The 14,120-nt window shown below is 41.8% G+C and overlaps 1 protein-coding gene across 1 annotated transcript in view; it reads right to left on the bottom strand.

Annotated features, from left to right (window-relative positions):
• Window positions 1-14,120, bottom strand: part of LOC148535285 (ubiquitin-conjugating enzyme E2 E2) — a 317,853-nt gene that overhangs the window by 198,107 nt on the left and 105,626 nt on the right. The window lies entirely within an intron of this gene.

The following is a 14,120-nucleotide window of genomic DNA, read 5'->3' as shown; positions in this document are numbered from 1 at the left end:
CTCCACCGCACGCTTGGATTCTGCATCTGCTTGCCAAGCGCGCAACCACAGGGCTCTGCGGGCTGAAATAGCAGAAGCAGATATGCGAGAACTAATCTGACTAATATCTTTTGAAGCTTCTCCCAGGAAAACTGCAGACTCACGGATGTGTTCTGCTAGTAGACGTAACTCTGCTCTTGATGTACCAGAGTCCAAACCGGTAATCAACTGGTCAGCCCAGCCGACCACTGCCTTGTTAACCCAAGCGGTAACAAGGGTGGGTCTAAGTTGAGCCCCCGCTGCAGTATAAATTGATTTTAGCGTTGTCTCCAACTTACAATCCGAAGGATCTTTTAGTACTGTAGCTCCCGGTACTGGGAGTGCTGTTTTCTTAGAGAGACGGGAGACTGACGCATCGACTGGAGGGGGTGTTTCCCACTTTTCCATCATGGCTGATGGAAAGGGATAACTAGACGTAAACCGGCGCGGAATTTGGAACCGTTTATCCGGTTGCTTCCAGGCCACTGAGAGCTGCTGTTGAAGCTGCTGTGAGAACGGAAAAACCGTAGAGCTCTTTGGTCGTTCATGAAATAATTCACACTCCTGGGATGCAGGTAGTACATCCTCAGGTAGATTCAGAACTTTTCTGACCGCCAAAATTAGAGATTCCACCCCTGGAGAGGTGGACTCTAATTCTTGAGGAGAAGCGTCCTGTAACGCTTCTTCCAATTCCCCTTCTTCTGTTTCCTCCGTAGCGAGGAATTCTTCATCCGACTCTTCTGATTGGAGAACAGTCGCCAGAGTACGCTTTTGTGTCGGTCTTTGGTAGGAGGTGGAGGGTGCAGCACCACTGTACCCATCACCTGTACAAGGGTGTCTAGAGACTTGGTTAGCCCTTCCACCCAGGGAGGTTGAGACCTACGTGCCTCAGCTAACTCAGACGTTAAATCCGTCATAACACCTACCATGTCAGCGGCCCATGGGGGAGCAGGTGCGGCCGTAATAGTCATAGGCGGATCTATTGCTATACAAGCCTCACATAAAGTGGACCCAGCAGCATGCGGCCTGGATAGTTTGTTATTACACTTACAACAGACAAACATCTTTTGAGCTGCTTTTGTTCTGTTTGACATGGATACACAACAGTCACCCAGACACAGAGTACAGCAATGAAAAGAGAAATAGAAATAGAACAGAAGGCTGGTATGGGACACAGAGGAAGAGGCACTCCCCACTCTTTCCCACAATTAGATTCCCTGCCAAACACCCCAGTTACTCACAACTTCTTTGCCAGGGATGTAGACAGGAGAATCAGCCTTCTGTAATCACTGCATACAGTCTGTAGTGGAGAGATGCAGTTCTTTTATGAGTTAAACATGGCAACCACGCTGTGCACACAGCCCCTGCCGCGTTCTCTAGACAGGGAGCCGCTCTATTAGGACAGTGAGCCCGCGCTGTTAGGCTCCGCCCCCTTTCTCTATGCCCTAAGGGCTAGAAAATGGCTGCCCCCGCCTGCAGGATCCTCTCCCCTCTGTGCAAGCCCCGCTGAGTAGGAGCCGCTAGCCGCGGTCATCAGCGGGGAGAGGGGAGAGAGTTGTATATAGTAAACAGCGCTATCGCGCTCTAACAAGCCAGCGCTGGCCGCAGGACAGGGGACTGGGGATGCGCAGATGATTTATACTCACTGCGCTCCTCGTGAACAGCACTCACAGTCTTCTTCTTCCGTGTGTGTGTGTGCTGTATGCGGCAGTAAGGAGCTGTCAGATGCTTTTAGTGAAGCACTGCACACTTCTTCCTGTAACCCATGGAGTTAACAGGGTGCCAGTAACCCGGACCCCACCTTTAGAGAGGTGGGGAAGGGTACTCAGAAAAAAAATGTAAAAGATGTAGAAAATAATAAAACAAAAATAAATAAATATATGTTAAATAAAAGAAATAAACTCTTTGACTTGCTGGAGCACAGCAGGTTGTGACCAGCTCCAAGGGCACATTTCTAAACTGGGGGCTGGTGGGGCATAGAGGGGGAGGAGCTTCACACTTCTAAATTATTTAAAGTGCCGGCTCCAGCTATCCACGCCTCTATATCCCAGCGTAAGCACCTCCAGTGTCCCCTAGTGGATGAAAGAGAAATTGGTTTATTCCACAGTGTCTCTACCTTCACTCTGTGTAAACACTTCAAAAGAAGCCTTCTACAATGTGCCTTTCATAACAAAATTTTGAAATGTTGCCCAGACAAGGTGTGATTGTTACTGCAAAAAGTGATGATGTCGCCATGTTCTCTATGTTAACAGCAGGAGGTCGAGAAGGTCAAAATGCTGACACCTGTAAAATATGGACATTGATAGAATGTGTAGCGTTCCCGCTAGGCTGTTTTAGCGGGGCGCGGCGCCCTGCCCTCCTTCTGGAGGGCAAAAAGCACCCTGCCCTCCAGGAGGAGGGCAAAAAGCGCCCTGCCCTCACAACCTGCGGGAGCCGTTCTCACCCGCGGGACGCAGTGTCCCGCGGGTGGAGAAACATGCGGTGACCCGGTCACCGCCGGATAATAGACGCCGGGCGCATGCGCCCGGCATCTATTCTCCCTGTCTGCAGGGCTTGGGGGCTGCCCGGCGTGTCCGTAAGTGCCGGGCACGCCCCCAAGAGTGACGAAAAGGGGACGCCTCTTATAAATACGCCCCCTTTTCTGATGACCACGCCCCCTTCTCGGGCGCGCGCACGAGCATGCCCTCTCTAGCTCCTGCGCCCTGCCTCCCGCCGGAGCTAGAGGGAACACTAATGTCGACAGGGAAATTATGGTTAACGTTAGGGTTTCCTTTAGGAACAGAATGACATATCGTCAGGTTGGCCTGCATGTTTGGGCGAGAGCGCGCATCGTTGGTCGTTGTCGAACATCGTTTTAGTGTACACACTGGCCGATATAGTGAATGACTGAACAATAATGTTATCGTTCAAAATATCGGCAAGTGTATACGCACCTTAACATGTATACTGAAACCCTCAAAATAATGCTATATTATTAGCATGTAAGCTCCCGCTGGCAGGGCCCTCCTTCCTCATGATCATCCCTAGCACTATCCTTGCTCCCAGTGCTCCTTGCATCCTAATCCCATACAGTGACTATCACATTTCTTTACACTCAAAGAGATATTATGTTTATTCAATTCTATTTTTGCCAACACCACAACACATTGCGCAAAACACTTAATAAATGCAAAACACATTGCCGCTTACAATTGTTTTGCACTATCTAAAAATAGTGTCTTGAAAGAAAACTGCATGTTTTCTATGTCTCAGTATTCTATAAACCATAAAGAGCGCAGATCGGCCAGAATATGTATGCTGCTGGAACTTTTTTATTTTTTATTATGTGACTTAATCAAATGCTAGGGCTGCTTCAAAGTTTAGATTTACAAAAAGACCAAGATAAAAACACAGCCATGGGGAATGGGAAGCGAAGGTAAAAAGAATACATATCATTTTAGGCTTGCACATTGCAAGATAAGTATACATTTACTTCTACAGCCACTCGCTAGGGGCTCTGTAACAGAAACTTATAGAAAATATAGGCCCTCATTCAGAGCCGGACGCTCTGAGCAGAGCGCACGCTCTGAATGAGGGCCGTCCTCCATAATTATGGAGCGTCCTCCTGGACGCTCCACAATTATGGTCACCACCCACAGCCTATACGATCGTGCAGGTTGATGGCCGCGATGGTCTTGACCATCGCCACTGCGAGCCGGAGCCTGCGGTTGAGTTTCTCAACCGCAAGGCCCGGAGTGATTTTGGCTCTATCAGAGCCAAAATCACTCCCACTGACATCACTAGTGATGTCAGTGGGCCGGCTTCTGACAGTAGGCGTTCCCTTGGGAGCGCCCCCGTCTGGGAGGCACGCCCCCGGCACGCCCACCAAAGGGGGCGTGCTGTCAATCAACATCGACAGCACGCCCCCTTTGATCAGACACAACGAGCGAAGGAAAGTCCTTCGCTCGTCGCGTCTGGCGCATGCGCACGACGGAGCTCCCGCCGTCGTGAGCATGCGTAGTGCACACCATCGACCCACTTGCGAGCGGACAGCCGCTTGCGAGTGGGTCTGAATCAGGCCCATAGACCTGTAGTTCTGAAAACTATCCAGTACATTAGCCCTGTATACACTGTAGGGGAGATTTATCAAGCCTTGGAGAGAGATAAAGTGGTGTAGTTGCTCAAAGCAAACAATCAGCATCTTTCATTTCAAAACCAACACAATAGTTATAAGGCGCAATGAATATACAGAAATAGTTTTTTAAAAACTAAATTCGCTTGTAATCAATTAATTGCACTGTTATTTAAATTGCTGCTCCTACTTGAGTATATCTGTAACACTCTCAAAAAAGATACTAAATCCAATTTGCAAACATATTACAAACAAAAAGGAGAGCAAATCATTTTAAAAAACTTCACTGTATCCATTTTGGACATTCAATTACATCAAATCAAAAAAAGAATACAACACACAGCATATATTAAAATCAGTACATAAACAAATTAGAGAGATATAATATATTATACATAAAAATGTATTAATCTCCCCTCTGGCTTAGTGCAATCCAAAATAGAATCTCTGTAGTATCCACATATAATAAATATACCAGGAAATAGTTCCTTAGATAGGAAAAGTTTAGGTATTTAAATCCAGATATTGTATTTATGCTTTATCCAGCCTTTCAGTGATAAATCCTGTGGGATATTAAGAAGTCTTTAACGAATAGCTGATGAGGTGAAACCACTGCTACCTCCCAATTCATATAGTCTCTTTGGTGAGTAATTTTAAAGCCCTTGACTAAGCGTGGATACATCCAGTCCAGCTGGAATAGAAATCCAAAGTTCTTACTGCTAAATACAGTCGTCTGGCAGCTCACTAGATCCGGAGAAGATGTCCTGTGTAGCGGGGAGGGAGTGCACCAGTCGTCCGTGGTATGTTGAGCATTAATAGCTGAACACTTGGAACAGAGATGATTGCAGTCGGTGAGATCCCCTTTCCCTTCTAATTTGTTTATGTACTGATTTTAATATATGCTGTGTGTTGTATTATTTTTTTGATTTTATGTAACTGAATGTCCAAAATGGATACAGAAAAGTTTTTTAAAATGATTTGCGCTCATTTTTGTTTGTAATATGATTGCAAATTGGTTTTAGTATCTTTCATTTCAAAGACTGTGCTAGATAAATGACAGTTAGCAGCTAATTGATTGCTTTGTACTACTTCTCCACTTTGAGCGCTTTCCGAGGCCTGACATCTCCACCTGTGTGAGTACGGCTGGCCATACTCATTACAAGCCAGTCGCTCGCCCAGTGACTGAGTAACTGGAAAGTAATTTGTCCATACATGTGGGTGGCCAATTTGGACAGTTTTGTTGCAGAGATTGATCAGACTGCGCTCTCCATGAATTCCACATAGACCAATAACCTTATACCTGCCAATGGATTGGTCATCATGAAGGATTAGTTTCAATAAGACTTGTTCTGTCCCGTCTGAGCCACAAATTGTGCACATATAATCTCTACTATGGGCTATATTCAATTAGAAGCGAAAAGCCGTTTTCCGCAAAAAGTATCGGTGATCTCGGTTTTTCACGTGGTCGGAACTTAGCTCAACATGTTCAATTCCAGCCTCTTTTTGCCTACGCGGAAAGTCAATGCAATGTAATAGGCGAAAAAGATTCGCCTAACAATAGTAGGAGAAAAGAAGTGCAACATTATTATTTTGGGGTGCAAACGTGTGGAAACCACTCAGAACTCTTGGGACAGTCCCCCCAAAGGACAACTGTGTAAAAAAATCCCTGGAAAAAACATAACACCCCAAAAAAGTACTTTCATTTTGGGGCCCAAAAAAATACACAGTGGGGAGGGAAAGCATAAAAAGTAGCAAAATAGACTTCTTGGGCTGCTGTACGGAGGGTCCACGTGTTTTTGGGATTGCAGGTACGTGTATGAGGATGGCTTTTCACGTTTTTTACAAGTTCACTTTAGAGACACAAAAATATGCTAGCACCCATTTTCAAGTACCCCAAATTTGACAGGACTACTTATTTTCACCAAAAAATACTGCTTAATGCTATTCTACACCACTTGTTCAAAGACGCTAATAAGAAGCTATTGAAACAACTTAAGTAGCCCAAACAGTTTACGGACACATCTACATTGATCCCCAATGTTAGTGCATCTTTTTGGGGAGTTCAGGCAGATTTCCCCAATTCTAACAGCACTTTCCGCCTGTTCTGAATTCGGCACTTGCCATTTTCACGTGGTTTGTAATTGTATACGCCGAACAGCGGGGACGCACGCGATAAGTTTCCGCGTCCAAAACACGCGAGGTCAGCAAAAAGTCGGGGAGACAAAACTTTTTTGCAGATGCAAAATTACTGGGGACATTGTGGGGGCACTGCATAGGTGGGGGTGGCCACTACTGGGGACACTGTGGGGGCACTGCATAGGTGGGGGTGGCCACTACTAGGGACACTGTATGGGGGGGCACTACTGGGGCACTGTACAGGGTGGGGCCGCTACTAGGGGCAATCCATAGTGGGGACTACTACTGAAGTCACTGCATAGGGTGGACCACTACTGGGGGCAATGCATAGGTGGGACCACTTCTGGGGGCACTACATAGGGGGACCACTACTGGAGGCACTGCATAGGGGGGACTACTACTGGGGGCAATGCATAGGGGGGACTACTACTGAGGGCCAATGCATAGGGGGGACTACTACTGGGGGGCAATGCATAGGGGGGACTACTACTGAGGGGCAATGCATAGGGGCGACTACTACTGGGGGGCAATGCATAGGGGGGACCGCTTCTGGGGGCACTGTTAATGGCGCACTAGTGTGGGCACTGCATAGGCGGACCACCACTGGGGGCACTGTATAGGGGTGCCCAAAGCATATTCTTGCACCTGGGCCCACCACTTTTTAGTTCGGCCACTGTCGGCGGTGGATTTGCTTGCCCGGGTTTTTTGGCTGCGGAGGGGTGGTCTTTCTGGGGGTTGGTTGCCTGGAGAGAGGGGATAGCTGCTCAGTAATGTGGCTGTGGGAGGGTGGTTTACCTGGGGTACCTTGTTAGTGGTGTGGCCATGGGGGTTGGTTGCACAGGGTACAGGAGCTCAATAAAGCTGCCCGGGGGAAGGGGGGGTCTGGCTCCTACACTTTCATCCTGGCTCCTAGATTTTAGAAAAATTTGTCAAGTCCTGTTTAAGGTACAAAATGATTAAAAATAAAGTATAAAATGACGGCTTTGTGTATAATGTGTAAATGAAAAATTAATTTCATGTATGTACACAAACTTTGTTTGACCCACAAAATTATTGAAAATATTGTATAAAATGACTTTCAGGCTGTGTGTGAGTCATAAATGCATTCTGTGTTTAGATTTGGGCCCTATTCCTAAAACATTTCAATATGGTATACAAATATTCCAAAATACGGAATATTCCGATAACCAAAATACCCCTGGTCCCAAGCATTTTGGATATGGGAGACTCAACCTGTAGTTGGTGGACTACTTTGCCATACCCTGTACATGTTAGATGGAGGTCCCAACCCTTCAGCACAATTTTTATGCATATTTCAGTTGGGCTCCAGTGGGCTGAAGGATTCTAGAAATGCCTGTCCTGGCTGTACTGCTGCGATGATGTCACAGCATGAATAGTTTTCTTCATTGGTACTTGTAAACCTGTGACATCAGCAGAAAGACAAACTAAGGGGTAAGTTCGATACACAGCAGTACTTACTGGGACCTAGGAATTCTCACATCATTGTGACAAAAGTCAGCAAACTCTACATACAGCAGAGATAAAAGGCATGCGCAAATTGAGGAAATAAACATGTTTTCTCCACACTCCATGTTGTAGCAGAGTTACAATACAATCCAGAATATCATTATATTGTAACAATCTTATTTCCTTTCCTTATTGGTTATTGTCAAATCTAATCACACTGGAAAAAAAAAAAAGACTGGAAAAATGACAGGCAATACATTCTAGCTAACCAAACACAAGGTGACTAACATGAAAACAAATTCCAATTTTGGCTTATTTTTTTGCATCTATGTGAGTTTAAGCAAATAAAAATGTCCAGTTTTCACAGAATGTTAAATAATAAGACGGCTTCTGGATTGTAGCACACTTAAGGGATATTTTATATTCTTTAGAAGTGCACTTTCAGCAACTTCAAGTAAAATCAATCCCGTTTTTCGGTCAAAGAGGATTTGTGACCAAGGCTGTTAAACCAGCAGATTATGTCACTAGGCGACAGAAAGAGCTTGTGTTTCAACACTTGTGCTACAATTACACATTAGGGATTCACAGTATAAGGTAGAGATTCTCTTTCAGAAATTTTGTGTAGGCTTTTTATGAAGAATCTCCACACAGCAATAAATTGACAGTCTTGCATTGTTATGTATATTGTGGTCATTATTAAATATTAATAAAGTGGAGCAGAGTAAATATTTCACCACTATTCATATAGGCTTCAGTCTGTATCTTTTTAATATCCTACATACATTTATAAAAACAGATCTGAACTGTAATTCTGTAATGGGAATACATAGTTAGGAGAAGTATAATAAAATAAAAATTACCTTAAATGTTTAAATTTGTGCTCGTTTTCATTGATGTTTTAAACACACTACAATGTCACCTATTCAAGGGTTAGGGTTAAGTCCTCGGCCTACCTCCTGCAATCATAGCTGCAGCTAGAAAAATCACACTTTTTTATTATAAAATGCCAAGTTTCAGACTACTAGGTTTTTTTTTTTGATGTCCTAAACTGAACCATGTCCATGTAAAGTGTTGAATTTTCAACCGTGGAACTCCGGTCTGTCATGAAGCTTCTGTTCCCGCAGAAGAAAACTGCGAAGGAAATCCATGAATGTATACTGCAAATTAAGTGACAACTGCCCTTCTTTTTCCACTGTGAAGAAATGGTGTACCAACTTTCAGCGTGGAGAATTCGAGACTGAAGATGCAGCAACATCTGGGAGGCCTTCAACAGTGACCATACCCAAACTTGTTGATCGTGTTCATGACTTACATTTGACAGATCGACGAATCTCTGCTAAAACAATAGCTGAGACACTGCAGATATCCAGAAAACGTGCTCATTAGCTCTTGGATATGCAGATGTCGTCAGCCAAATAGGTACTCAAATTTTTGAATGCCGATTAAAAAACTAAAATTAGTGGATACTTCCAAGTTGGTTTTGCAGCATTTTGAGAAATCTGGTGATTATTTGTGCAAAGACTTGTCACTAATTAATGAAACATCCAGAGATGAAACAGTCCATGTAGTGGAGGCACTCGAGTTCTCCACGGCCAAAGAAATTCAAGACTCAATAGTCTGCAGGAAAGGTGATGACAATGGGTTTTTGGGACTCGAAAGGCATTTTACTGACTGGCTATCTCCCAAAGGGTTAAAGAATAAATGCTGAATACTACTCTAACTTGCTGTGCAGATTAAAGCATGCTTTGAAGGAAAAAAGGTGAAGGAAACTGAAAAAAAAGTGTTTTCTTTTTGCAGGACAATGCATCTGCTCACAAGGCTGGCAAGACATTGGATGTTTTGATGGATTTGTGGTTTGAGTGCACCCTACTCACAAGATCTTGCTCCATCTGACTATTTCCTGGTCCGAAACCTTTAAAAAAAAAAAAAAGGGAAGAATTTTTTGAATGACTCCGAGGTGATATCAGCAGCAGAGCAGTATTTGAGTGATCAAACTTCAGATTTTTTTTTGGAAGGGTTAAAGAAACTCCAGAAACGCTGTGCCAAGTGTGTTGAACATCAGGGTGAATATGTGAAATAGTCTGTAAATTTCTTGGCTCAAGCCCATTTCTTTTCTTGGTGAGGCCGAGTACTTTTCAGCATTCCCTTGTACTATATGTACTAACTTATATACAGCTGCTCAAAACTTAGAGCTGCAGTGGCAGCAAACTCTTTGTTTTAAAGTTGGGTTCTCTTGTATAATAGGGGTATAAGTACATCAACAAAAGTTCTACTAGAAGTGGATCCCTATTACGTTGTGTAAGAGTGCACTGTATTAGTTTTATATTGTGTTTTCTTTTCATTTATGATTGTTAATTACATGAGTGATCAAGTAAAGCAGATCTGACAATAAGTGATTTTTACGCCAAGTTCGGATTTTCCCGCCAAAAAGTATATGAAATATGACATTTTGCCTCTTTTCGAGACTCGAAATTTGGCGGGAAAAATCTGTTTCAAGCCTGCACATCTCTCACATATATATACACACAATCAGAAATTAATAGCATTTTTTGTATGCGTCTGTCACGCTCACACATATCCTCCACTGCAAATTATAAACTGGCAATCTAAATTGCTTTGCCGGTATTGAAATAAGATTGCGTACTGTTTTTTGGTGTGGCTCATAATTGGTAAAAGACATCAACGTACCTAATTTAAAATCCTAAATTTCAATAAAATAATTTCTACCAGCAAGAGGTAAATGTAAAAAAATGTAGAATATGCATAAATCATTTCACTTCCAAGTATTAATAACTAAATTGGGTATTGTTTGATAATATGAAGAACAACCAATTGAGGGCTGAATCGAATTTGTTTAAGCCCTCAAAAACTGTTATAGTAACTTGCAAATATTGCTTCCAAGTAGGCCATTGCCTTTACATACTACTCCTTATAGTACATATTCAATTCAAAACAATAGCACATTTAAATGTTTTACTTCCTAAATGTTTTGCAAGATGCAATAAAAAGATCACAGTAGAAAACTGAAGAGGAAGCGCTGTCATTACAGGAAACATGAATGGAGAACTACACTTCAATTATTCTGCTTTATTTTTACTACAGCCATTATTACTTAAAACAGACAATTTAAAGGAAATAGAGCAGCTTTTAGACTATAATGAATTCTATGCCAATTGCTAAACCAGTGTGTTTGAAGAAAAGATAATTCCGTTAATCAAAGCCATATAAAATAATTCTGAGTACCAGATTTTTATTTGCTTATTTTTGTGCATGCATCTGCTTGCGTTCTTTGAATCTGATTAAGGCCCCCATGCTGAGTTAATCAATCTGATAATGTCAGACATTATTAAGGAAGCATGCTTGATATGGTCAAAGGGTTATTACGTGGTTGTCAGACATGTGTCTTTGTTTGCAGCTGTTAAAAGATTCAGTCATTTTCAGAAAACAATTCAACTTAAATTAGAAACAGTGACTTTTTCATAGAATTTTTAGAATACTTCAAATTTAATGACTAAATGTCATCCTGATTACCACTGCTGTGCGTTTAACAAATTATCCGAATTCGATTAAATGTAATCAGATGGACAAATGTCCATCAAGCTCGATTTTGCAGATCTTGTGTCAAAGGACAAATGTGCATTGCATGCCCTTTAAGCAAGCCTTGCAAGCACCAAAACAGTTGTTCAGTCTAATTAACACAAGACAGCCATATTTTGAATGGGCTAAATAATTGGTACGTCTGTAAGGAACCCAATCAATGTGGTGATTCAATGCATATGCTTTGTGAGATCAATGGCTGACCTCATTTTGACTCATTTGGTAAAAAGAAGGGGGGAGCTACCCAACTATTTTTTATTTAATAGACTTCAAGTCAATGCTAGAAAGGGAAAGCTATTCAATATCTGATCTAACAAAACAAGATATATATGCACTAATATGCAGTATGCATAAGCAAAGAGTAAAAGAATATATTATGAAGATGTATTCTGTTCCATATGAATGTTAAATCCGTACAGCTCAGGACCGAGACATGCAGTCAAGTTAATGCAGGGTCATATGTTCCACATGTTGGACATTATACCATTTAGGAGACCACATTTGGATATGCCCAAACAAAAAATTGGTCTCCCAGAACTATTTAGTTTGTTGATACATACACTGGTGTACCTATTGTGAACCCTTAATAACACAAACTGTCTGTCAAACTGCATGACTATACATTTCTATTTGGGTGCAACTACATCTGATTGTCAGAAGCATACAGGCAAAATAGTTACCTAGTAAGCTCAGGGAAAGCATTTACTGTATGCGGTACAAGAAGGCCCAATATAGGTTTATCTGTACACCAATACATTTCAGGTCCTGTTTGTGCCATTAACACTTGACGGGAGATTCAAATGTTTTTGGGTGCTTGATGGAGCTATTCAATTGTTGTGCCAATCGGGCGTGAGTGCTGCAAGTGCCCATTATTTCTGCTCACACCCTCTGAGGTGGCGAGCAGAAATGTGCGCAGGCTTTTGGGTGCCCCAAGTGCATTTTCGTCTGTGCAATAGTAAAGACAGGTTTATGCGTCTAAACCCGGGGCATTTAAGTGTGACATGAGCAAAAAGTGATGGGTGCCCAGTTACTCGTGTTTAAACGGCAAGACAATTTATTGGTGCACTAATACAATATCGCCCACCTTATGTATCAAAGAAGAAAAAGCGCAAATGCAGTAAATCCTCCAAAAATTTAATTTTTCAGAGGTTTTATCGCAATACATATTGATCTCCAAGTGTAGTAAAAAGGTCTGCATCAGATATCGGAGATATTTACTGCATTCCCACGGCAAAGCAATCCTCATAGGATTCTGTGGGGCTCCGATATGGCTGCATCATCACACGCATCAACCTGCAAAATACTTAACTTTCCAGAGCTTTTGCCTGCTAGCTAACGCTATCATTAGATGGCGTTGGCTACAGAAGCCTATGGACTTCAGAATGCAAAAATCCACATGCACAAGCCAATGGCTGTGTGTATGCATTTGGACCCATGGGTCATAAAACCCGGTAGTCTATACTGTACATAGCTGGGACAGCTCTATAATGGAAGTGCTGTCTCTGCAAGGAAGTTTTCCTTCATACCAGTGATAAGAAATGTCGGTATGTAGGTGATTAAAAGGGTAACTTATTGCAATGTATTTGCATTATTTCAAACAGTTCCATCATAATAAGATGCATTTGTTTAGAATCCACAAATCATTTTGTAATATCATACATGTGATCAGTCATTACTGTTACCATTGTCATCCACATTGCAGTCCGAATTAAAATAGATTTTGTATATCAATACTAATAGATAGTTGTCTGCAATTTTGGACCATATATTACAGGTTGAGTCTCCCATATCCAAAATGCTTGGGACCAGAGGTATTTTGGATAACTGAATATTCCGTATTTTGGAATATTTGCATTTAATAATGAAATATCCTGGGAATGGGACCCCAATATACACACAGCATGCATTTATGTGTTATATACACCTTATACACACAGCCTGCAGGTAATTTTATACAATATTTTCAATAATTTTGTGGCTCAAGCAAAGTTTGTGTACATACATGAATTTCATTTGTGTTTAATATACACCTTATACACAGTCTGAAGGTAATTTTATACAATATTTTTAATAATTTGTGCCTCAGACAAAGTTTGTGTACATTGAACCATCAAAAATCAAAGGTTTCATTATCTCAGTCATGCCAAAATTATTCCGTATTTCGGAATATTTGGATATGGGAGACTCCACCTGTATATATAGTGCTGGAACCCATAAGCAATGTGACATTATACTGACTATTTTGGGTCTGCATATTCAAATTATATTACAAAATAAACACAAAAGGGTCCCATCCTGGGCGTAACTACTTTAAGAGCACTGGGTCCCCATAGCAACTGCACCCATTACAGAGAGAGGTCCCATCTTCCTTCTCAAAGTTACATGTGTTATATAATTTCTTCACCACTGAGTGGTACATAGGGCCCTTACAAACCTTTACCAAATACCTAGTTACACCCCTGGGTCCCATATTTGAGTTTTAATCATTTTTCTTTTTTCACTTTTGTGGATACATCTACAGTATATTTGAATATTTAAAAATACAAATTCAATTAAACCTTTAACATAATTATATATTAGTGGACTTTTTTTTTTGCGGGAGTACTAATACATTTCAAGAAAGATTATTTTTAGTTTTTATACAAAATCAAGTGCCTCTCCAAAATGTAGCCCTATGCCTATGATGTACTGATTTTGACATTACAAAAGATCAATTGTTTTGTTCTATTAATGTTGTTTCCAATTGTAAAACGCAACGGGATATGCTGCGCTATATAAGAAACTTAATGAA

The sequence above is a fragment of the Taudactylus pleione genome, unplaced genomic scaffold, assembly GCF_031769625.1.
Source record: "Taudactylus pleione unplaced genomic scaffold, aTauple2 ptg000053l, whole genome shotgun sequence".
In the NCBI taxonomy this organism is placed as follows: domain Eukaryota; kingdom Metazoa; phylum Chordata; class Amphibia; order Anura; family Myobatrachidae; genus Taudactylus; species Taudactylus pleione.
Note: the sequence above shows the minus strand (reverse complement) of the source record. Positions and strands in the feature narration are given on the sequence as shown.